We start from the raw sequence: 23,776 nt of genomic DNA, 5'->3' as shown, positions 1-23,776 counted from the left end.
ATCGGATGAGGCATCAAGAACTTACTTCTAATCTCAGCCTACGTAATCACACCGCCTGTATTTACATGAGCTCAAGTGGGGGAATAAATCGCTCTTCATGTAATATTATCTATAACTTTACTTAAAGGGGATCAGCCCAGTGCCCCATTAGGGTGAGGTTATAGACTGCCTACCTGACCCCCTTTTTGCAGTTGGTACTTACCTTCCATTGCCCACTTCCAGTCAGGACTTAAACAGGGCTAAGTGTAAAGATGGTCTCAAAAGTCCAGAATTCTTTATCATACAGGTAGCCAACTTGTTTCATCCAGGAGTGCACAGCGGAGTCCCTCCTTATATACAGCATTACCAATCAAGGTCTACTCTTCAATCTAGGAATACCAACAGAGTCACTACTTATATCTAGGAATGCCAGCAGAGTTCCTCCTTATATCTAAGAGTCCCAGCAGAGTCCCTCCTTATATCTAAGAGTGCCAGCAGAGTCCCTTCTTATATCTAAGAGTGCCAGCAGAGTCCCTCCTTATATCTAGGAGTGCCAGCAGAGTTCCTCCTTACATCCAAGAGCCCCAGCAGAGTCCCTCTTTATATCTAGGAGTACCAGCAGAGTCCCTCATATCTAAGAGTGCCAGCAAAGTCCCTCCTTATATCTAAGAGTGCCAGCAGAGTCCCTCCTTATATAAAAGGAGTGCCAGCAGAGTCCCTTCTTACATGTAGGAGTGCCAGCAGAGTCCCTAACTACATCTCTAGGAGTGCCAGCAGAGTCCCTCCTTACATTTAGGAGTGCCAGCAGAGTCAATCCCTATATCTAAAAGTGCCAGCAGAGTCCCTACTTACATCTAGAAGTGCCAGTAGGGTCCCCCTTTACATCTAGAAGTGCCAGCAGAGTTCCTACTTACATCCACGTTTACCAAGCAAAGTTTCCCCTTTATATTTAGGATTGTCCAGCAGAGTCCCTCCTTATATCTAGTAGTGCCAGCAGAGTCCCTACTTACATCTAGGCGTGCCAGTAGGGTCCCCCTTTACATCTAGAAGTGCCAGTAGAGTTCCTACTTACATCCACGTTTACCAAGCAAAGTTTCCCTTTTATATTTAGGATTGTCCAGCAAAGTCCCTCCTTATATCCAGGAGTGTCGGCAGAGTCCCTACTTACATCCATAGGTGCCCAGCAGAGTCCCCTTTCAGACATCTATCTATGGGGAAATCCTTGTCCAGCGGTTGGGTATAGCGGGTAGAACTGTACTGGGGCAGAAACCTGAAGACGGTCTACAGAGGTCTACACACATTTACATTCACTTTCCTGAATCTAGAGTTCCAGCATTCTCGGAGTTCTTCTTTAACTAATAACTCTCAGGCCAGGCTCACTATAGCGTTTTTTCATACTCTCCTATTTAAGTCTATGGTGCCAAAAAAATGTGCGTTGTGCCAAAAACAAAACGCCTGTACTTGTTTTTAAGTCACTTGTAAAGAAACGCACAGGTGGGCATGGGCCCCATAGAAAATGATGGTAATCCTCTTGTTGTGCATTACATAATATTACGCAAGTGTATATGGGGACTTCCCTCTAGTAACACCAGTGTGAGTTGCTGCACTTCGGCCGTTACTCAACAATCTACAACAAAAGGAACAGCATTATTGTCTAGGGGGGTCATTCACATCCTTGCAATGCGCTTCTGTATGACTTGGGGAAAGATGGAGGAGCTTTTTTTGTTCCCATAGACGCCAATGGGAGCTCACGAAAAATGCATCCGAGGTCCTATTCACACTTGAGCTGAGTGTCTTTGGGCGTTCTACAGTCTTTTTTTTTTATGCATTTGTATGGGTGTTTTTTTCACGTTTCAGGCTTTGGTTTTTGAAATTTTGTTTTTAGTAGGGATGCACAGATAGCGATATCGATTATTTTTACTTGTGAAAATGCTCCCTATATCAAAACCGATATTTCGCGTTTTGATATCGGTCTATACAAAATTAATGCAATGTCCCAATCACATGCAGTTTCCCGCATCGATCCTGTGTGAACCCAGGCTGAAATCACTATGACATGCCTGGGTTCACACAGGAGCGGTGGGGAAACTGCATGCGATTGGGAAAGGAATCTCACTGCATTCCTGTTCAAATCGCTTGGGATTCTTTGCATTAATTTTGTATGGACACAAATCGCACCGCAAAGTATCGGCGAGTATTTGACCGAAAGTACTTGACCGAAAGCTTGACATCTATCGATGGTGGCTCTTGGCACATTGCCCTTTACGTTTATATGTTTATATTAAATACACCTAACATAACTTATCTTAAAGCGGAGTTTCGGCCACAAAATCGACATAATGGATTTTTTGGCCATCCGCTTGCTTTTTGATATGGATAGAAAAGAAATGGATAGTTACGATTTTTTTTTTTTGTTTACTTACCTTGTTATTGAAGAAAAATATACTCACCTTTCTTCCACTTCCTCCCTCTGCAGCCGCGGCCCACGCCGTCACTTCCTCTTTGCATTGACGTTCAGCTCCCAGGAATCAATGCGCCTGCACCGGCCCCGCTCGTCACTTCCGGTGCGGCGCCTCATTCCCTGCTAAACAGCTTCTGGGCATGCCCAGGAGCTGTGGAGGGATGAGGCGCCCGCACTGGAAGTGACGAGCGGGGCCGGTGCAGGCGCATTCTGGGAGAAGAGGACATGGAAGAGGACGCAGAAGAGGACGCGCCGGCTTCAGCTGCCCACATCCGAGATGGCAGCGCTGGAGAAGAAATTTTCAAGGTAAGTATTTCTTCTAAAAGGTAAATGCGACCCATTGTGGAATGTACTAGCCCTGACTGTCCCGCGGGTATTTTTATTGGAAAAAAAATTTGTGGCCGGAACTCCGCTTTAATAATGTAGCCAACACCATCACCCAGAATACCTGTACTCGCCAAATAAAAAAAAAAATGGTATTGCTGCATCCCTCATTTATAGCCAATGAAAAAGTTAGTTACCAAGCAAGAAACTGCTCCAAAAAAGTGCCTTAGGTATTTCGAGCAACGCGTTTCAAGCAACACTGCACTCAGGTATGAATGAGCACCACTGAATATAATAGAAATCGACCACCGAAGCTCTTCTGGTGATACTTCAAATCACTAAGGTGTGAAGGGGGGCCAAAAACGCATGCAAATGCATGAAAGACTGATGTTAATGTATAATATATATGTAAAGCACTGCATAAATTGACAGCGCTATATAAAAGTACCAGAAATAAATAAATAATGAAAAATGCATCATAAAAAAAAATCAAAAACACATGAAAATACAGACGCACAAGTTGCACCTGTACGTGATAGTAATATTTCATAGGATCAAGGGAGTAGGTCCACCTTGCACAGGCGATACTGCTGCTCCGTAACGTACTACTACTACCACCACCAAAGTCATATCCTGTTATCACAGTTTCCAGAGGCAGCGATTAACTTTTCACTAACTCATCAGCATATGTAGGACTGTCCTAGAAAGCACAAAAGAGCACGCATGGAATCCACTTAATACTCATGGCCACTCAATGGTGGTAACCTAACTCCTGCAGTGCATTGTTTCACCATTGAAGCCCCCACCAGCAGTATTTATTTACCCGCCAAATAGAGGAGCTCTCACCTGACTGCACACGCAGTATGTCCACTAAAGGGATGATTTATCGTTATAACAAATGGAAATTTAACTTCATTCATATAGCAAAGCGCAATAACCCATAGCAATCACCTGCTAACACTCTCACTGGTATTAACTGATGAAAGCTTGACATCTATCGATGGTGGCTCTTGGCACATTGCCCTTAACACATTTATATTAAATACACCCAACATAATTTATCTTAATAATGTACCCAACACCATCACCCAGAACAACCAATCATATTTCATCTGTACAGGTGGCACCTTGGCTAAAAAGTCCAGTAAGGCTTTGCTGCTGAACCCAACCTACTACCAATACCACAAGCACAAACGATCCCATCATAGTTGTTAACACCTTTTTTCCAAACTTTCACCTTAAACGTCAAGATGACTGTACACAGGTCTCCAGGATGGTGGAAACCCATCGTAGTTATTAAATTATTAATAAAACCTTTTCCAAACTTTTTCTCAACTTGAACGTCAAGATGACTATACACAGATCTCTGGGATGGTGGTATCCCATCGTAGTTATTAAATTGGTAATAAAATTTTTCCCCAAACTTTCTCACCTTAAACATCAAGGTGACTATACACAGATCTCCGGGATGGTGGTATCCCATCGTAGGTATTAAATTGGTAATAAAACTTTTCCCCAAACTTTCTCACCTTAAACATCAAGGTGACTATACAGAGATCTCTGGGATGGTGGTATCCCATCGTAGTTATTAAATTGGTAATAAAACATTTTCCCAAACTTTCTCACCTTAAACATCAAGGTGACTATACAGAGATCTCCGGGATGGTGGTATCCCATCGTAGTTATTAAATTGGTAATAAAACAATTTTTCCAAAGGTTCTCGTTTAAACATCAAGATGACTATACGCAGCTCCCCGGGATAGGTGCATTTCAAAACACAAGGGTTTTTTTTTACAAAAAACATCAATGGTCAAAATTATTTCCAGGGACAAAACTTTCCAGGGTCAGGGCTCCAAACAAAGCCTTGGCATGACAAACTGAGCATGTGTAACTGCAATGATAAAGCCTCCAATCTGATTTTTTGCCAATACCAGCTTTTCAGCAATTTTTACCCAATATAAACCACTTTCAATGGCATAAATTATCAAATTGCTCACAGTAACCAATGCCATAGTGAAGCACTGAAGGTTATTTTGATCTGTTTGGTTCTTTTTCAATTAAAAATGGTTAAAATTACACAAAAATTGTCCCGTGTATGGCCTCCATGAGCTCAACTTATCTTCAGTAAGCGAATCAAATTGGTAATTAAAATATTTTGCTTGCAACCTTTTCTTACTTTAAAAGCAAAGATGACTATACACAGATCTCTAGGGTGAGGGCATTCCAAAACACGAGTTTTATTACGAAGCACATCAATGGCCAAAAATTCTTTCCAGGTACAAAACTTTCCAGGGCCAGATCTCCAAATCCCTGGAGTGACCAATGGAGCATCTGTTGCTACAACCATAAAGGCTCCAATCTGATGGCTTACTGGCAACTGCCATTTTACCAATGCCACCCATGTAGCAATTTTTCAACCAATATCAACCGCTTTTAATTGTAAAAATTATAAAATTGGCTATTACATTTTTTTCGAAACTTTTTTTTATCACTTTCCAGGGTCAGATCTCTAAATCCCTGGAGTGACCAACGGAGCATCTGTCGCTACAACGATAAAGGCTCCAATCTGATGGCTTACTGGCAAATGCCATTTTACCAATGCCACCCATGTAGCAATTTTTCAACCAATATCAACCGCTTTTATTTGTAAAAATGATAAAATTGTCTATTACATTTTTTTCGAAACTTTTTTTATCACTTTTCCAGGGTCAGATCTCTAAATCCCTGGAGTGACAATTTGACCATCTATCATTACAACAATAAAGGCTCCAGTCTGATATCTTACTGGCCAATGTCAATTTACCAATGCCACCTTTGCAGCAACTTTCACCCAATGCCAGTTTACGAATGCCACCCTTGCGGCAATTTTTTACCCAATATCAACCGTTTTTAATCACATAGATGATCAAGTTGCTAATTACATTTTTTTCCCCAACCCATTTCTCACTTTCCAGGGTCAGATCTCTGAATCCCCAGAATTACCAACTGAGCATCTATCACTATAACGATAAAAGATCCAAATCGGATGGCTTGCTGATTTACCATTGCCACCCTTGCGGACATTTTTTTACTTTCAATCGCAAAAACAATTAAATCACTCAAAGTAACCAAAGACAAAAAGTTTGATAATTAAGCACAGGATGGTTTTGATATCTAATGTGATTGGCGGATTGTTTAGTTCCATTCCGCTTTTTGCAATTAAAAGTGAAAAACCGTCCTGCGGTGTCCAAAATTTCAAAAGTGGTGCCCAAAAATTGCCGCTTCAACTCACCTTCAATAAATGAAAATCAAAGTCCCAGCAGAATTGAATCCTTGAACCAGTTTAAATCTCCAATGAACAGAGCATGCGAGGTGCAATCCTGGCTATACGGTGTCCCTACTCTGCATGGCTCCAGCTTAGTCCAGGCAGTGCGGATGGAGCGGAGAGAAGTGCGATCCACGCCAAACTTTGTTTCTATAGAGTCCCTCTGTCGTTCCTAGAGAACTTTTTTCTCTCTCACCTCTAGCTAAGTGCTTTAAACATTGGCAGCTCCCTCCAGTGTGCAGTCAGTCCCCAATCCACAGGCACCTCCTCTCCTGTTCCTGCCTGAAGCTGATCAGTTTCACTCTGCTCTGGAATGCTAACCTTAATTCTGTAGCCTGCCAGCCCCAATGCAGCAGCTTCCCCCCTCTGCCCTCTCCGCCTGGTGGGCTTCTGTGCTAGCTGTGTGCTGCACTCGCCTCCTCCCTCTGACAGCAGCACAGGGAGCCCAGACCTCTCCCCCCCCCCCCCCCGGACTCACACACCCCCTTCCAGGATTGCTATTGTAACCAGCCACCACCACAATGTATTGATCACTATTGTCTACCACTTCTTCTGGATGCTACACAGTTGGCAGAAGTCCATGATTTTGAGGGATGGTCCCAGGTTTCGGAGGTTTCTCAAAAAAAATGTCCTGTGTTCTATTTTGATACGTTAAAAAGTCCTATTTCTGTATGTAAGAATCAACTCCAGCCTAAACTTTTTATTTTAATTTGAATAGCGTGCAGAAGGGTTGGGGCAGCCATTCCCAACCTGTGGAGTCTTAGGGTTCCTTCAAAGGTTTCTAGTGGTTCCTTGAGCTGTACCTGACTGACCTCCTATCTGATGTTGCCTGCAAAGTTTCGGGGTCAATGGCACTTGACAGAACCAACTGTATTAACCTGACCATCTTTTTAGCTTTCTGTAAGAAGCATTCTTCCCACTGACCACCAATGTAAGGAGCATTCTTCTCCCTGACCACCAATGTAAGGAGCATTCTTCTCCCTGACCACCAATGTAAGGAGCATTCTTCCCACTGACCACCAAGTTAATGATCATTTTTCCCACTGACCACCAATGTAAGGAGCATTCCTCCCACTAACCACCAATGTAAGGAGCATTCTTCCCACTGACCACCATTATAAGGAGCATTCTTCTCCCTGACCACCAATGTAAGGAGCATTCTTCTCAGTGACCACCAATGTAAGGGACAAACTTCCCACTCACCACCAATATAAGGGGCATTCCTCTCTTGACTGCCAGTGTAAGGAACATTCTTCCCACTGATTACCAATGTAAGGAACATTCTTCCCACTGATCACCAATAAATGGGGCATTCTTCCCACTGACAACCAATGCAAGGGGCATTTTTCCCACTGACCACCAATGCAAGGGGCATTTTTCCCACTGACCACCATTGCGAGGTTCATTCTTCCCACTGACCACAAATTTAATGATCATTCTTCCCACTGCTCACTAATGTAAGGGGCATTCTTCCTACTGACCACCAATGTAAGGATCATTGTTCCCACTGACCAGCAATGATAGGGGCATTCCTCTCACTAACCACCAATGTAATGATCATTCTTCCCACTGACCAGCAATGTAAGGGGCATTCCTCCCACTGACCTCCAATGTAAGAAGCATTCTTCCCACTGTCCACCAATATAAGGGGCATTCTTCCCACTGACCACCAATGTAAGGGGCATTCTTCCCACTGACCTCCAATGTAAGGAACATTCTTCCCACTGACCACCAATATAAGGGGCATTCTTCCCACTGACCACCAATGTAAGGGGCATTCTTCCCACTGACCACCAATATAAGGGGCATTCTTCCCACTGGCCACCAATGTAAGGGGCATTCTTCCTACTGACCACCAATGTAAGGAACATTCTTCCCACTGACCACCAATATAAGGGGAATTCTTCCCACTGACCACTAATGTAAGGGGCATTTTCCCCACTGACCTTCAATGTAAGGGGCATTCTTCTCACTGACCTCCAATGATAGTGGCATTCTTCCCACTGACCACCAATGTAAGGAGCATTCTTCCCACTGACCACCAATGTAAGGGGCATTCTTCCCACTGACCACCAATGTAAGGGGCATTTTTCCCACTGACCACTAATATAAGGGGCATTTTCCCCACTGACCTCCAATGTAAGGGGCATTCTTCCCACTGACCTCCAATGTAAGGGGCATTCTTCCCACTGACCTCCAATGTAAGGGGCATTCCTCCCACTGACCACCAATATAAGGAACATTCTTCACACTGACCTCCAATATAAAGGGCATTCTTCCCACTGACCTCCAATGTAAGGGGCATTTTTCCCAATGACCACCAATTTATGGATCATTCTTCTTAATGACCACCAATGTAAGGGGACCATTATTTCTAATAGCCACTAATTTCAGAGGAATTTTTCATACAGGCCTCCAATTAATTAGCTTTAGTAGGGGTTCCTCAAACCCAGAAAACGATTTCAAGGGCTTCTCTAAGATAAAAAAGTAAAAGCTGGCCATACACTGGTAGATTTTCAAACGAACATTCATAATAACATCAGTATGAAAGTCCGTACAAAAATTCTCAGTACATTCTGATTTGACTAACGTCGTTAATATTTTGTTTTCTGTTATTATTCGGATTTAGAATAAATGGATTTTACCAAATGAAAACGACACACATGGTTAGAAATTCCTTAGTTCAAGAAAAATTTTCCATCCTGCTCCTTCGAATATCGTTGTAGTAAAAAACAAAACCTGGTTTGTTCCCACTAATGATTAGAAAATCTAAAGAACGTTCCTAAAACGAAACATTTTGAACAGAACTCTACTAGTGTATTGCACCGTTTACGTTGGAGACTCTGTCAGCATTTTATTGCTGTGTACCAGGAAACTTGTCAGTACAGGAAAAGGCTGTAAGTTTCTTCAATGGACACAAAGGAAACATACTGTTTAGCAGAGTGAGAAAGGGATAGAATTTCTGACAATATGTTTCTATTACTATCACTGGCTTCCTGTCCCAGTGGAAACCTCATCCTACGTTTCCTGTACCGGTGTCACAGGGACAGGAAGTGAAACCAAATCAACCCAATGGGTCACAGAAATAAAACCTGATACAAATGTTAACTCTTCCCTGCTCTATCTAAATCCCAAAAAAATATTTTTAAATACACTTTAAGGGCAGGTTCACCCTGGGGCCCGTTGGGTACTATTGACCAACAAAGGAAAAACACAAAGACAAGGCAAATAGCCTTGCTTAGAATAGGGGATGTTCACGCCAATATGCTGCTTTGGTATGCACTATAATAAAATGATGTACAGTAGGCATCAGGGGTCTTTGATTTTTTTCATCTGTAATTTTCTAGCCAGCTGTATGTAAAGGAATATATTGGGGGTTAAGGAGCTTTGGGCCAAATACAGCCCGTAAGGTGAAGTTAATGCAAAAAGGGGCCTGCTCAAGCCCTCTTTTAGTTTGCGTGAAGTGGAAAATTTAAAAATAGAGAACTTCTAGGAGGTTGAACTTTCCAGAAATGGGACCATTTGTCAGTAAAAACAAATAGAGATAAGATGTGAGTCCTCCTGGTTGTTATTATAAGCAGTAATTGTTGGGATGGGACAAGGTGTAATGAAGAATTATTGCAAGTGTTGCTATGTACTTTGACCCTTAAAGGGTTTGTCCCTCCCAGTGGATATTTTTAGTCTTCATTACACCTTGTCCCATCCCAACAAACATTCTATGGCGGCTGGTCTTCTATGCACGATTACAATACTAATAATTCATTCTTATGAATAAGGCTCGGTTCACACTTACGCGATGCGGGAAGGCTGCGAATTCGTAGCCTGTTCCCGCATCGCAAACGCACCCTTGGCAGTTCACACTGCCATAAGCAATACGCTGGGGGTGTCAATGTAATCTTAACGACACCCCCAGTTTGATCGCATATCGCAGTGCGATCTTACAGTTCGCACAGGATCGGACCGCACGAGTGTGAACCACTGTGCGATCCGATCCTGATGCGGCTCAAAAAAAGGGTCATGTGCGACTTTACTGCGGGTGCAGTGCGAATTTAGCCATAGTGTATAGCTGAATTCGCACAGCACACCCGATCGCATGTAATGAAGGAGCAGTGCGCTCCGATATTACATGCGATCGCCGCAGCCGCACACATGTGAACCGGCACTTAAACTAGAACGTTTATTACAGGCTTCTTCAAACTTTCTAAACAAAGGGCCAGTTTACTGTCCTTTAGACTTCAAGGGAGCTGGAATGTGACCAATGGGAGATGAAAATGCCCCATTATTGGTATTATTTGGGGGAGGGGGGTTTTGCCCCATTGTTGGTATCATGGGAAGGAATATTTTCTAATTGCTATTAGTGGGGGGAATAGTGCCCCATCACTGTTATTAGTGGAAGGAAAAGTGTTCCATCATTGGTATAAGTGGGAGGAGGATTGCCCCATTATTGGTGTTAGTGGGAAGAAGGGCACCCCATCATTGATATTAGTAAGAGGAATAGTGCCCAATCATTGGTGTCAGTGAAATGAGTAGTGCTCCATCATTGGGTTCATTGAAAGGAACATTGTCTTATTGTTGGTATCAGTGACAGGAATTATGAATCATCATTGGTGTAAGTGAGAGGAATAGTGCCTTGTATCATTATATCAGTGAGAGAATTAGAGCCCCAAGGGCCCTGTAAAGACAAGCAAAGGACCACATCTGGGCCCCCAGGCTGCAGTTTGGAGGCCACTGGTTTATAATGATGGCAGGGAAAGATTTGCAGACATGGGCTCTCTTTGCAGACATCTAATTGTTCCCTGTTACGACTCTAGGCACCTTTAGATTTAGATAGATACCAGTTGATTTGGGATACCTTCTTTTAACTGTTTCCCCAAGCAGGCCCAGGCTGGAGGCATCAGAGGAGCCTACAGATATCTGATTGTTCCCTGTTACGACTCTAGGCACCTTTAGATTTAGATAGATACCAGTTGGCTTGGGATACCTTCTTATAAAACTGTTTTCCCAAACACATCCAGGCTGGAGGCATCAGAGGAGCCTAAAGACATCTGATTGTTCCCTGTTACGACTCTAAGCACCTTTAGATTTACATAGATACCAGTTGACTTGGGATACCTTCTTAAAACTGTGTCAGGGAAATGGCCGACGTGAGACTGGCATTTCCTCCAGTACTAGTGATGGGTGCATCAGGCGCATTCCCGCACGCATGCGCACCGGCAGAAGATTGACGCATGGGTGCACGTAGGTCCACCGCGGTGTGTGTCAGCGAACGTGTATGTGCAATGGCGCATGCATGACGTAATAGATAGGACCATTTGCTGGCCTATGTAGCGTTCCCCCCACATGAGCCGCTTAAGTAAACGGGTCCCACACTGTGCCTATCAACCCCAAGAACAAGCTCCGTCCCACTAGCACACCTGGTAATTTGCGAGTGTATACCTTTAAATGACACAATATGAATGAGTTTTACCTTTTACTCAGAAGAAGAATTTGCAAATAAACATTAGTCAACTGGACCCTAGATAAACCGCCAGGGTTCAGTTGAGCAAACACCAAAAAGACAGACAGTGAGAATCAGGTTTTATTAACACCAAATGATACTAATAAACACAGTCTCAGGGAATATGCATGTGAATCTCTCACAAAAAAAAATATATTTTTACTGTGAAGCACTCTGGCTAAAGGGAACCCTGGGCCGGCCTATAATTACTGTATCCTAATGAGAGATGGGATAATCTAGAAAACAGTAATGTGTCCCCTTTAAGAGCAACAATATAGCAAATGTTCTACTTGAAAGGCCTTACTAAGATCTTCACCGGCAGTTGGAGCTCATTAAATGAACAGTTCCCAATATGACTCTGTGTATAGCAAGCAATGCAGAATAGTTTATTATAATCCTGAAAGATCTGATGGCTGATTCAATTGAAAAGTGTCTGTATTCAGTGTAACAAGAACTGTAATAAATGTGGTCTTAACTCTGAGCATGTTGCCTCTAACCAAATCCTGATGTCCGTCAATGAGGGTCCTGGAAGGACAGGCAATGGCAATCCTCCACTCTCTGTGACCTCAGGATGGCTGTGCTCAGCTGTCTCAGCGTGTCCCGCCACCTCCACCTGATCTGTGATGCTGCAATGAACATCTGTCCCACCAGAGCTGAGTCTACAGGCAGATGGGTGGTGTTCAGTAGGCCGCAATCTGCTGTCTCTCACTCTGTACAGCAGACCCATGTGCACACGATGAGTCTCGGGAAGCAAGAGAACGTGGCCTGTTCAGGAGATCCCTTTATAGTCTCTATCACAATCCTCCTCAGGAGCCCAAGGCTTGCTGGGAAGTACAGTTCCTAAACAATTCAGCAGGGCAGTAATATCCTTGTAGGAGATTACAGTTCCCACGATGCATTTCTTCCAGTCTCAGGAGTATGATGCATGAAACCTGATACCAACACTAGAAGTATACAGAGACAGTCTGAAGGAGCAGAAAGTAAATCTGCATTATCAAAGAATGGCAGTCTGCTACACACTCCCCCCACCAAAGAACCTTTGGTCCTCCAAAGGCAGGAGTGTCCTGAACCTGTTACATGCTTTGTAAATACACACGGAGAGAAACAGGTTAATGTGACAACAAACAGATGAATAACATTTTCATGAACCTCAGCTCAAACTCAAACAGCTCATTTCGTGGCACAGAGTTGACAGGGGAACCTCCCACCAATTGTTATGGGAAGAGAGGCTGTACTGCCCACTTCAATTGGAATAACCCAACCAGATGTGCCAGGGAGAGAGTTAGGGTTGCTCTCCATCAAATCTGTGGTGGAAAGATTAGGCATCTCAAGAGTCCTTTGAGAGGTGAGAATAGCCTCCTCAGAGCTTTCTCCTAGAACGTTATACCTCAATCTCTTAGGTGGGCGAACACTTCTTATCCCTCTTTGCTCTTCAGGTTCAGAGGTTGTATGCTCACAAGCCCTTTCTTCCTCCTCATCAGCTTCAGATTCTTCCTGATTGACTATTTCTGGCTCCTGCAGATCAGCTTCTCTCTTCACCACTATGGGTCCCTCTTCCTCCACTGCAGAAGAGGCATACACTTCTGGCCCTTCTACTGGCAGGGAGGATAAGGGATCACACCTGGGGACAACAGGGGCTAACAGCTACTTCACCAGATCTGTGTTGGTCCCTATGATTAACGAACTTCCTGTGGACCCTGGCAACCGAGGACACACAATGGCCAATGTGTCAAAGTCCTGAGGCTGACCAACCTTCAACAGATCACATGATAACTTGATCTGCAGATAGCCATCACAAGGGTAATCTTCCATTTAAATACCCTGGATCTCGATCTCTTCCAACTTCCTCAGGGGTATATATGACAAATACCTCTCGTAAAAGTCTCTAGTCATCAAAGTCACCTGAGCACCTGAATCAAGAAGGCCTCTGGTGTAAATTCCTTTCACCAAAACAGGCACTATAGACAGAGGGCCTACTAACTTGGCAGAAGGTTTAGTGGAAGCATTTGAAATGTTAGGCCTATCTGACTGGATTCGCACTTCTCTTCTCTTATGGTGCCGGAGACGCTGTTTACGGGGACTTTTTGGAGGCCGGTAGGCACTCTTCACTGAGACAGCATAAGTGGATACAACCGCAGGTGGTCTCCATTGTTCCCTTGGGATCTCATTAAGGATTCTTCCTGAAGGCCCAGGCCTTTTCTCCATCCTTGGGTCACTTCTTTGTGGGCCACACCAGCCTTCTACCCTTTTCAACCGACTTGGGCATACTCTCTGGGAATGACCCACACCTGCACAATTTAGGCAGACATCAGAATTCGTTGGCCTCTTGCTAGGTGCAACAGGTGAGTCTGGGGGTACATTCCCATCCGTAACACCCTCGTTGGATGACTCGGTGAACTTTGCTACCAACATATTTACCATGTCTATCATCTGAGATATTTGTACCTTCAATGCAGCTATCTCAGACCTGATATCCACCTGCTCTGCTTCTTTGCACAACCTGGAAGATGCGGCTATGTCTACTTAGGTGACTTGGCTTGATGACCCAGTCATCATCTCTCAACTGCGACATCTGAGTTTTCAGGAGCTTGATTTCTGAGTTACAATCGACTGTACTGGCCACCCTGACCCCAACAGCAGATTCAAAACTTCGGCCCTTCTTATTTACCAACATGGCCTCTTCCTCCCGGACAATCCGGATTAGATCTGGGTATTTCAGGATGCCACCAGCTTGTCAGGTTCTCAGCAGTATGGTGTGGACTGAAGACCTCTTGAAGATGCGAATCTGCGAAATGCATTGTGGTCTGTGGGCTTTCTGACACTTCCGGGTCTATCCAGCGACGTCACATCCCGGGACCTGTGGAGCGCATGCTGGCCGTGACCACAGCAGTGCTTTGTGGCAGGGTGACATGTCAGCTAAGGGAGGAAGGGGGAGACGGTTCCTATATCTATGGTGCCAGTTCTTACCAGTGCCAGGATAGGTACTCATTGATGTAAGCACAATTATTTATTGATTCATGAGAGAATAAAAAACGGAATTACACTATTATACAATTTTTGTGTTCATCATACGTAATCGAACTGCGGAAAGATAAGAGAGTGCAAGTGGGGACGGAGCATCCATCCACTGTATAAGTGATATAGGTCCTGGTGGCCTAAATCTTTTTGGTGAGCATATAGATTATCCATATACCCACGGGGAGAAAAGGTTTCCATTTCTCATTCACAAAGGTGCAGGTGTTCTGACAGCCACTCATCTTCACCACACTATTTGACTTTTAGACATTTTTTTGTCATGTTTTCTGAATTGGACTGACCTTGTATGCACATAGCACTTTTTTGTATCTATTGGGAAAAGTTTTAGTATCCACATGAATTGTATTCATTTTATTTGGACTTTATTAACTAGATGATTTTATATGATTTTTATAATTTATCGCTGGATATATATATATATTTATATATTTACTATTCACGTTTCACAGATTGCTAATGACACTCAGCTTTGATTGAGTACACAGCAAACCATCTCATATAGGTATGTGTAGGTTGCCTTTTTGGCACATTTTTGAACAGTATTGGTGGTGAATCCCAGCACATACACAAATTTATACAGCGCCTTCTTTCACTATTAAATATTACATAGTAAATGTGTCATAGCACACGTTTCATGAGTTCAGTCTCACTCTTCAGGGGTTGATGCATAGACAAAATCTATAAAGTAGAATGATTAAAAAAATATAACATAGTAATTAACATGGAAATGTATCAGGTAGATTGGAATGTGGGAATCAGACTAAGGGATCCATACTCACAAAAATGCAGGATGCTGCATGCCAAAATCGCACTGGCAGCTACCGGAGACGTCTGACCCGGGAGCTGTGGGTAAGGGTTCCAAAATGGGCCGGCAGCGCAAAACAGGACAAGTGGAAAGACGGGCAAACAGAATCGTCCAACATAACCTGCCAGCATGGTGGCTAGAAAAAAAGGAATGTAAATAGGTGGTGATGTGCACAATTAAAAATAAATAAAATGAAAAATGATGAAAAGGTAAAACATTAGTGGGGAAAAAAAGAAGTTTAAAATAACGATTGAATAGCCAAAGAAAACCACATGGTACAATTGGGAGTAATGAAAATGACCTGCACAGCTGAATTAAAAGAATCCACATGTGAAACTAAGTGTATTGGTTATAAAGTATAAATGCAACTTGGTGAGGCAGTAACACCAGTGCATGGGATTACCCCAGTAGTGCAGGGTCAAATCAGGTCAAAAAAGTAAGTATATGTGACAAATAGAGGGAGAGATTTTGCACCTACCAGTACCAAAAATAATGCTGACCAAAAAAAAAGTGGCCATCCACCTGGGAGGCATTGCATAGACTGGTATCTGAACTCTCCTATTTGTAGCCCTGCAGTTCCATCACAGGATCCCTCCCAATGCCAGGTGGACGCCTAGGGGGACGGCGGGGCAGAAATTAACCTCACCATCTCTGGTCGCCATAAGGAAATGGACAATGCAGGAATGCAAGTCCCTCCACAGCCTCACGTGACAAACATCATGTGATCCGGCGCCGTGACATGTCAGCTGGGCTGCTGCTGTGCGCCGGACACTGTACCCGAAGTCAATGCATCTCACTGGTGCCGCCCACCCAGTTGCTCTCTGCAGCCCATCAGAGTACCTGAGTACCTGTCTGCAGCCCATCAAAGTACCTATCTGCAGCTCATCAGAGTACCTGAGTACCTATCTGCAGCCCACGCCTCATAGATTATGTGTTGGGGTGTTTGCTTTCCAAATAGGGTCATTTTGTGGGCGTTTCTATTGTCCTGGTGCTCCAGGGCCTTCAAAAGTGTGATAGGTTGTAATGAAATTAGATGTGTAATTTATGCTCCTAGAACACCTGAAGGTGCTACTTGGATGTTGGGCCTCTGTATGTGGCCAGGCTGTGTAAAAGTCTCACACACGGTATCGCCATACTCAGGAGGAGTAGCAGACTGTATTTTGGGGGTGTACTTTTTGCTATGTACATGCTATGTGTTAGAAATATCCTATAAATTGACCACTTTGTGTTAAAAAAAACAGGTTTTAATTTTCTTTCCACATTTTCCAAAAACTTGTGGAAAAAAATGACATGTTCAAAACACTCATTATGCCTCGTAGAATATACGTTGGGGTTGCTTTCCAAAATGGGGTCGAAAACGATCATCATATTATACCCACAAACTAACATTTCAAAAACAATTGCTTTCAAACAAAATTCTAACCTTGTATGGCTAGCCTAAATGGAAGGTGAATAAAATCAGGATGGGGATTGGGGAGAACAGTCAATGATGTGAACCTGTCACTTGCCCTTTGTATTAGCAGAGCAAAGGTTTGCTTTTAAACCCTTGACCTCCCCCCAACAATTAAATCTTAATCTAAAGTTCAAATGTAACCTTTAACCTTACTTTAACCCTTACTAACTCTAAACTGTAGGCCAACATTTAATCCCTTCAGTAACTGCTAACCCAAAAGGCCCGTACACACAATAAGAAAATCGTAAGTAAAATTTCATCTGATGAATGATCTGCCGATTTTCGGATCGTTAGTATAGTTCTTTCGACAGCCAATTACGAATTTTTGAAAGACAAAAAAAAAGTTTAGTTAGTGTTATTTTTTAGGTAGAGTCTATATGCAAGCAGTTACCTTATCTCAGGAGTCTACAAACTTTCTAAGCAAAGGGCCGGTTTACTGTCCTTCAGACTTTAGGGGGGCCAGAGGGAGTAAAAAAATTACAAAGTTTATACCAATTATCATTGGTATTAGTTGAAGGAATAGAGCAGGGATCCTCAAACTACAGCCCTCCAGCTGTTGCAGAACTACACATCCCGTGAGGCATTGTAAAACTCTGACATTCACAGACATGACTAGGCATGATGGGAATTGTAGTTCCTGAACAACTGTAGGGCCATAGTTTGAGGACCCCTGGAATACAGGCTCATCATTGGTATTAGTTGGAGGAATAGTGGCCCATCATTGGTATTCATAGAAGTAAAAATGTCCCATCGTGGGTATTGGTTGGAGGAATAGTGGCCAATCATTGGTATTAGTTGGAGGAATAGTGGCCCATCATTGGTATTAGTTGGTGGAAAATTGATCTCCTCATTGGTATTAGTTGGAGGAAAATTGCTTCATTGGTATTAGTGGGAGGAATAGTGGCCCATCATTGGTAATAATTGGAGGAAAGGTGTCCCATCATTTGTATTAGTGGGAGGAATAGTGGCCCATCATTGGTATTAGTTGGAAGAACAATGGCCCATCATTGGTATTAGTTGGAGGCATAATGGCCCATCATTGGTATTAGTTGGAGGAATAATGGCCCATCATTGGTATTAGTTGGAGGAATAGAGGCCCATCATTGGTATTAGTTGGAGGGATAGTGGCCCATCATTGGTATTAGTTGGAGGAAAAGTGTCCCATCATTGGTATTAGTTGGAGGAATAGTGCCCCATCATTGGTATTAGTTGGAGGAATAGTGGCCCATCATTGGTATTAGTTGGAGGAATAGTGCCCCATCATTGGTATTAGTTGGAAGAATAGTTGCTCATCATTGGTATTAATTGGAGGAATAATGGCCCATCATTGTAATAAGTTGGAGGAATAGTTCCCATCATTAGTATTAGTTTGAGGAATAGTGGCCCATCATTAGTATTAGTTGGAGGAATAGTGGCCCATCATTGGTATTAGTTGGAGGAATAGTGCCCCATCATTGGTATCAGTTGGAAGAATAGTTGCTCATCATTGGTATTAGTCGGAGGAATAGTGGCCCATTATTGGTATTAGTCGGAGGAATAGTGGCCCATCATTGGTATTAGTTGGAGGAATAGTGGCCCATCATTGGTATTAGTTGGAGGAATAGTGGCCCATCATTGGTATTAGTTGGAGGAATAGTGGCCCATCATTGGTATAAGTTGGAGGAATAGTGCCTAATGGTTTATATCAGTGGGAGGAATGACGCCCCCTTGCTAGTGTCAGTGGGAGGAATAGTTCCCCATCATTGGTGTCAGTTGAAGGAAAAATACCCCATTGTTGGTGTCAATGACAGTAATGGATCGTAAATGTTGGTGTCAGTGGAAAGAATGGTGCCTCTTTGCTGGTGTCATTGGGAGCAATAGCTCCCCAAGGAGACCACAGATTTATCATCGACTGAACAAAATATCATAAACAAACTAACTATGGAGCGTGACTTTTCATCTTCTTACCTAAGGGACCATTCCCATTTTCGTGTAGCACTAAGGTAATATATGGTGGCGTGTGAACCACGATGCAGAGCCATTTGTTTTAAATGTCACCCCAATGCAATGGTAGCAGGCAACACACCTTTATAGGCGTTAACGCAACAAATATTGTGAAAGAAGCTTTCTAATCAATACTAACCTTCTATTTGACGAAAGTACTGGGCGTTTCTTCACCAAGATTCTATGACTATAAGCACCTTTAGAGACTAACAGGTGTGTCCCTATCAACTTAATTGGAAAATTGATGGAGACCCCCGCTGCCTCTTGTTGCCTACGGACAGCTTTACACCCATTAGTAACTTCTCTGCGTTGCATGCCACTTGTCCGTCTCTTCATACTTAGGAATTTAAAAAGACAAAAAGGAAACTGGAATGTTTTCAAGTGAGCCCCCTGTGCTGACCTTTCTCCTTTCATCAGAGCCTGTGTATAGCCCCCTCCGCCCTCTGTCCCCTCCAGCCCACTTCCCTTCACTACTACTCCGACTTGTGAATACAGTCCCTATGAATGGGCCCTGTGTACCTTCAGTCAGGAGGCTCGGAAATAAGAGGAGGGGGCTGTCAGGGAATAAAAAACACATCCCAGTCTGGACTTTTCTCTCTCCAGCTAGCGCCTGGGTTTATTTGCTCTTACGATGACACATAGGGGCTGTTATAACAAAGGTGGAGGAGACACAAAGCAAGGTAAATGGTTCTTTAATACGGGTTAAATGAGCCCTGTACTCCGCAAACACGAACGCCAATTCATGTCCAAATTAAGTGTTAACGACTACCGCCATTTTTGTTTTTTTTTAACACCACATCAGTTCCGGCATATCCAAATCCAAAAAAAAATATATATAATATATTGCAACTTACCAGTCCTTAGGTGAGGGTGCTAAATTCGTTTTTTTTTTCGGCTTTTATGCCTAATTTCACTGGTGATCCCGCCAGTAACACACCTCCTGTTCTAGGGTGACAATTGTCGCTTATGGTCGGTTCACATCACAAATTCTGCGTTCCGGATGCTTATCTGCATGTGCAATTTCGATACGTTCCGGTGAGTTTTTTCTGCGTTCCATTGCATTTTTTCCTTCATCTCCTTTCAGGACATGTATGTTCTTGGGCTTTTTGATGCATTTTGATGCATTTGATGCGTAAATTGACAGCGCTATATAAGTACCTGAAATAAATAAAATAAATTTTGCCACGTCAGATGCGTTCCATACAGATAAATGCAATATGGCCTAATGCTGACTGCACTGGAACGCACTACACTGTTGAGCTTTGGTCTCTGAAGAACGATCTGCATTCAGATTGCACTTCAGTGTACATTTAAAAGCCATAAGCCATAAGGAGGCACTGTATTAGCTCCTCACCACCTGCCTTGTTTGCAGCACTACTGTGCTTGCTGAATGTGGGGTGCTAGCAGAGCGGCCCCATTCACTTGAATAGGTCAAGTTCGAAGTGGTTGGTCAAGGTCAAGTGGGTGGAATGCCCAATGAAAGTGACAGGAGGTATAATTTCTGCTGCAGTCACCAAGCAAAGCATCGTAGCCACAGCATGTGTAAACCCTCGACCTCTGCCTCTGCAGCTAAAGGGGAGCGGTTGAGGTAAAAATTCGGCTCAACTGCAGGGTTATACTGCCAGTCAATCGCTAGTGTGAACAAGCCCTAAATCCCAGTTCACACTGCCGTGACTTGTCATGCAACTTGAGAGTTCAAAGTCGAGTCCCATTAACGGCAATGGAACCGTTCTAATCGGTGCGACTCAAGTCGCTCCAACTTAAGCTGGACAAATATTATACAATTTTCATTCGATTTTTTTCCTTTAGATTTACCAGCACCATATAATATGAGGCCAAGCCTAAACAGTTCCAATTTGTATGCAATCAGGCAGGCCCTTGCACTATACAGTTGAAGGTAAATCTAAAGGAAATCTAACAACAAAAGTTGTATTGTGTGTATCCAGCTTTAGAAAAAGGTTCCTGCACTACTTTTGGTGCGACTTCAACACGACTTGCATTGACTTTTGTTAAAGTTATATGCAGGGCACAATGAACTTGTGCAGGGATGTTGGATTCAAAGTCATGAGACTTTAACCACTTTACCACCGGAGGATTTTGCTGTCTTACGTCCAGGCCACTTTTTGCGATTCGGTACTGTGCGAATTTAACTGACAATTGCGCGGTCGTGCGACACCGTACCCAAACGTTCTTTTTTTCCCCACAAACAGAGCTTCCTTATGTGGTATTTGGTCACCTGTGCGATTTTTACTTTTTGCGCTATAAACAAATAAAGAGCGTAAATTTTGAAAAAATAGCAATATTTTTCAAAATTTTTTATATGAAATCCCCCCCCCCCCCCCCCCCCAAAAATGGAAAAATCAAAAAATTTTTTAAATTTTTGACCAATTTGTTTTCTGCTACCTATGTTTGGTAAAAAAAATCACAATAAGTGTATTCTGATTGGTTTGCGCAAAAGTTACTGCGTTTACTAACTACGGGAAAGATTTCTGTCATTTTTGGTGTTTTTTTTTTAACTAGTAATGGCGGCGATCTGCGATTTTTTTTGCGGGACTGCGACATTGCGGCGGACAGATCGGACCCTTGACTGACATTTTTTACACTTTTGGGGGTACCAGTGACATTACTACAGTAATCAGTGCTATACATATGCACTGTTACTGTAAAAATGACACTGGCAGGGAAGGGGTTAATTTTATTGGAGAGGGAGGGGTTAATGTATGCCTGGTGCTTACTGACATGTGTGGGGGGAGGTGACTGAGTGACTCAAGGACAGATCGGATGTTCAGCTATGCTATGCTGAACACTGCAATCTGTCACTGTCTGTCACTTAGGAGATCCGCCCGCTCTGTTTACACAAGCAGGCGGATCTCCAGACTCGATTCCCCGACAATAGGGGAAGAGCGGCGGCGATCGCTGCTGCTCCTCCCCTGGCCCGACTCCCGCTGTGAATGAAAACAGCGGGAGCGTGCCTCCGGCGGCGCGCGAGCGCCGCCCACAAGGGGAGGAGTCCAGCGACGTAGGTCTACGTCGCTGGACGGGAAAGAGCCACTTTGCCACAGTACAGTCAACGTGACAGGTCGGCAAGTGGTTAAAGCCGCAGCAGTGTGAACAAGCCCTAAGGCCTGGTACACACCATCAGATTATCAGATCAATTTTCGTTCGTTTTTTGTTGCATGCTGGTCTCATACCCAAAGTGAAGAGGTTACTTTCATACGAAAATTCTCGTACGACAGAATTCAATTTCAGAAGTGATGTCATGTGTTGAATTGTTTTGTCTGTGTTCTTTCACTTCCGAGGATGCCTAGTCTTGCTCTTACGATTTTTTTAGACGAAAACTGTACTAATTAAAGTAAATTGGGATTTTGTTTTCACTTACAATAAAAATATTATAGCCTGCGCATTCAGTTTTTCGTTGTCCGAAAATTCAAAAATCGGCTGTCGAAAGCACCATACTAACAATCTGAAAATCGGCAGATCGTTCGTCGGACGAAATTTTACTTCCGATTTTTTTACTTCCAATTTTCTTATCGTGTAATCAGCAGTTGCAACAACACCAAGGCTTCTTTCACATGGTCCGACTCCGTAGGCGGATCCGTGCTGCTCAGCGGGGGGGGGGGGGATCGATACACAGATCCCTGCTGAGCAGGCAGGTGACATCTCCCTCTCTGCTCTGTGTGCTCTGTGTGCGGAGAGGGAGATGTCAGAGTCCCATGCATCTCTTTGGGGGAATCGGATGAGAGCGGACCTCCTGTCCGCTCTCCTCTGATCTGATCCCCTGGACAGATGGAAAATAGGGTTTCCATCCATCCAGATTTCACGGACAGGATTGGATGCTGATGGCAGTGGACATGTCTCTGCTGACATCCGCTGCCCCATAGGGATGCATGGAGGATCCGATCAGATCAGCCTAAAAAAGTGATCTGATCAGATTGCTCGCGGGAAAGGACCCTAAGTCCTCTCCAATATAACCTTCAAGCAATTCGGCACTTGAAAACACACAATGTGTGATTCTGTAAAGGCTAAGTTCACCTTTTCCAGAAAATAACCCCTGCAGGCAAGGGGCTCTAGTAGATATTAACCACTCAAGCCCCGGAAGATTTTACCCCCTTCCTGACCATGCCCTATTTTGCGATTCTGCACTGCGTGATATTTAACGGACAATTGCGCAGTCGTGCATCGGTGTATCCAGATGAAATTCATGTCCTTTTTTTCCCACAAACAGAGCTTACTTTTGGTGGTATTTGATCACCTGTGCGATTTTTACTTTTTGCGCTATAAACAAAAAAAGAGCGACAATTTTGAAAAAATAACAATATTTTTTCAAATTTTTTTTATATGAAATTCCCCCCCAAAAAAATGTAAAAATCAAAATGTTTTATCATTTTAGGCCAATTTGTTTCCTGCTACATATTTTTGGTAAAAAAAAACAAATCGCAATAAGCGTATTTTGATTGGTTTGTGCAAAAGTTATTGCGTTTAAGGGAAAGATTTCTGTCATTTTTGGTGTTTTTTTTAACGAGCAATGGCGGCGATCTGTGATTTTTTTTTGGGGGGACTGCGACATTGTGGCGGACAGATCGGACCCTTGACTGACATTTTTGACACTTTTGGGGTTACCAGTGACATTACTGCAGTAATCAGTGCTATATATATGCACTGTTACTGTAAAAATGACACTGGCAGGGAAGGGGTTAACTTTATTGGTGATGCAGGGGTTAAGTGTGTCCCTAGGGGCGTGTTTCTAACTGTAAAGGGGCGTGGCTACTGATGTAAGCACAGAGACATACAATCCTATATAGCAGGACCGTATGATCTCTGTTCTTACATCAGGGAGAATGACAGGCGGCTTTGTTTACATCAGCCGCCTGCCTTTCTCCCTCTCCACGGGGAGATTGCGAGTGGCCGGCGGACATCGGGTCCGCCGGTCACAC

The 23,776-nt window shown here is 43.4% G+C and overlaps 1 protein-coding gene across 2 annotated transcripts in view; it reads right to left on the bottom strand.

Annotated features, from left to right (window-relative positions):
* Positions 1-6,444, bottom strand: part of ADAMTSL4 (ADAMTS like 4) — a 386,071-nt gene extending 379,627 nt beyond the window's left edge. For both annotated transcript variants that reach the window (XM_082242909.1, XM_082242910.1), the window contains exon 1: positions 6,036-6,444. The gene's annotated coding sequence lies outside the window, so the exon portion shown is untranslated. The remainder of the gene's footprint in view (positions 1-6,035) is intronic.
* Positions 6,445-23,776: the final 17,332 nt, after the last annotated feature.

This window comes from Pelophylax lessonae, assembly GCF_965119305.1.
Source record: "Pelophylax lessonae genome assembly, chromosome: 13".
In the NCBI taxonomy this organism is placed as follows: domain Eukaryota; kingdom Metazoa; phylum Chordata; class Amphibia; order Anura; family Ranidae; genus Pelophylax; species Pelophylax lessonae.
Note: the sequence above shows the minus strand (reverse complement) of the source record. Positions and strands in the feature narration are given on the sequence as shown.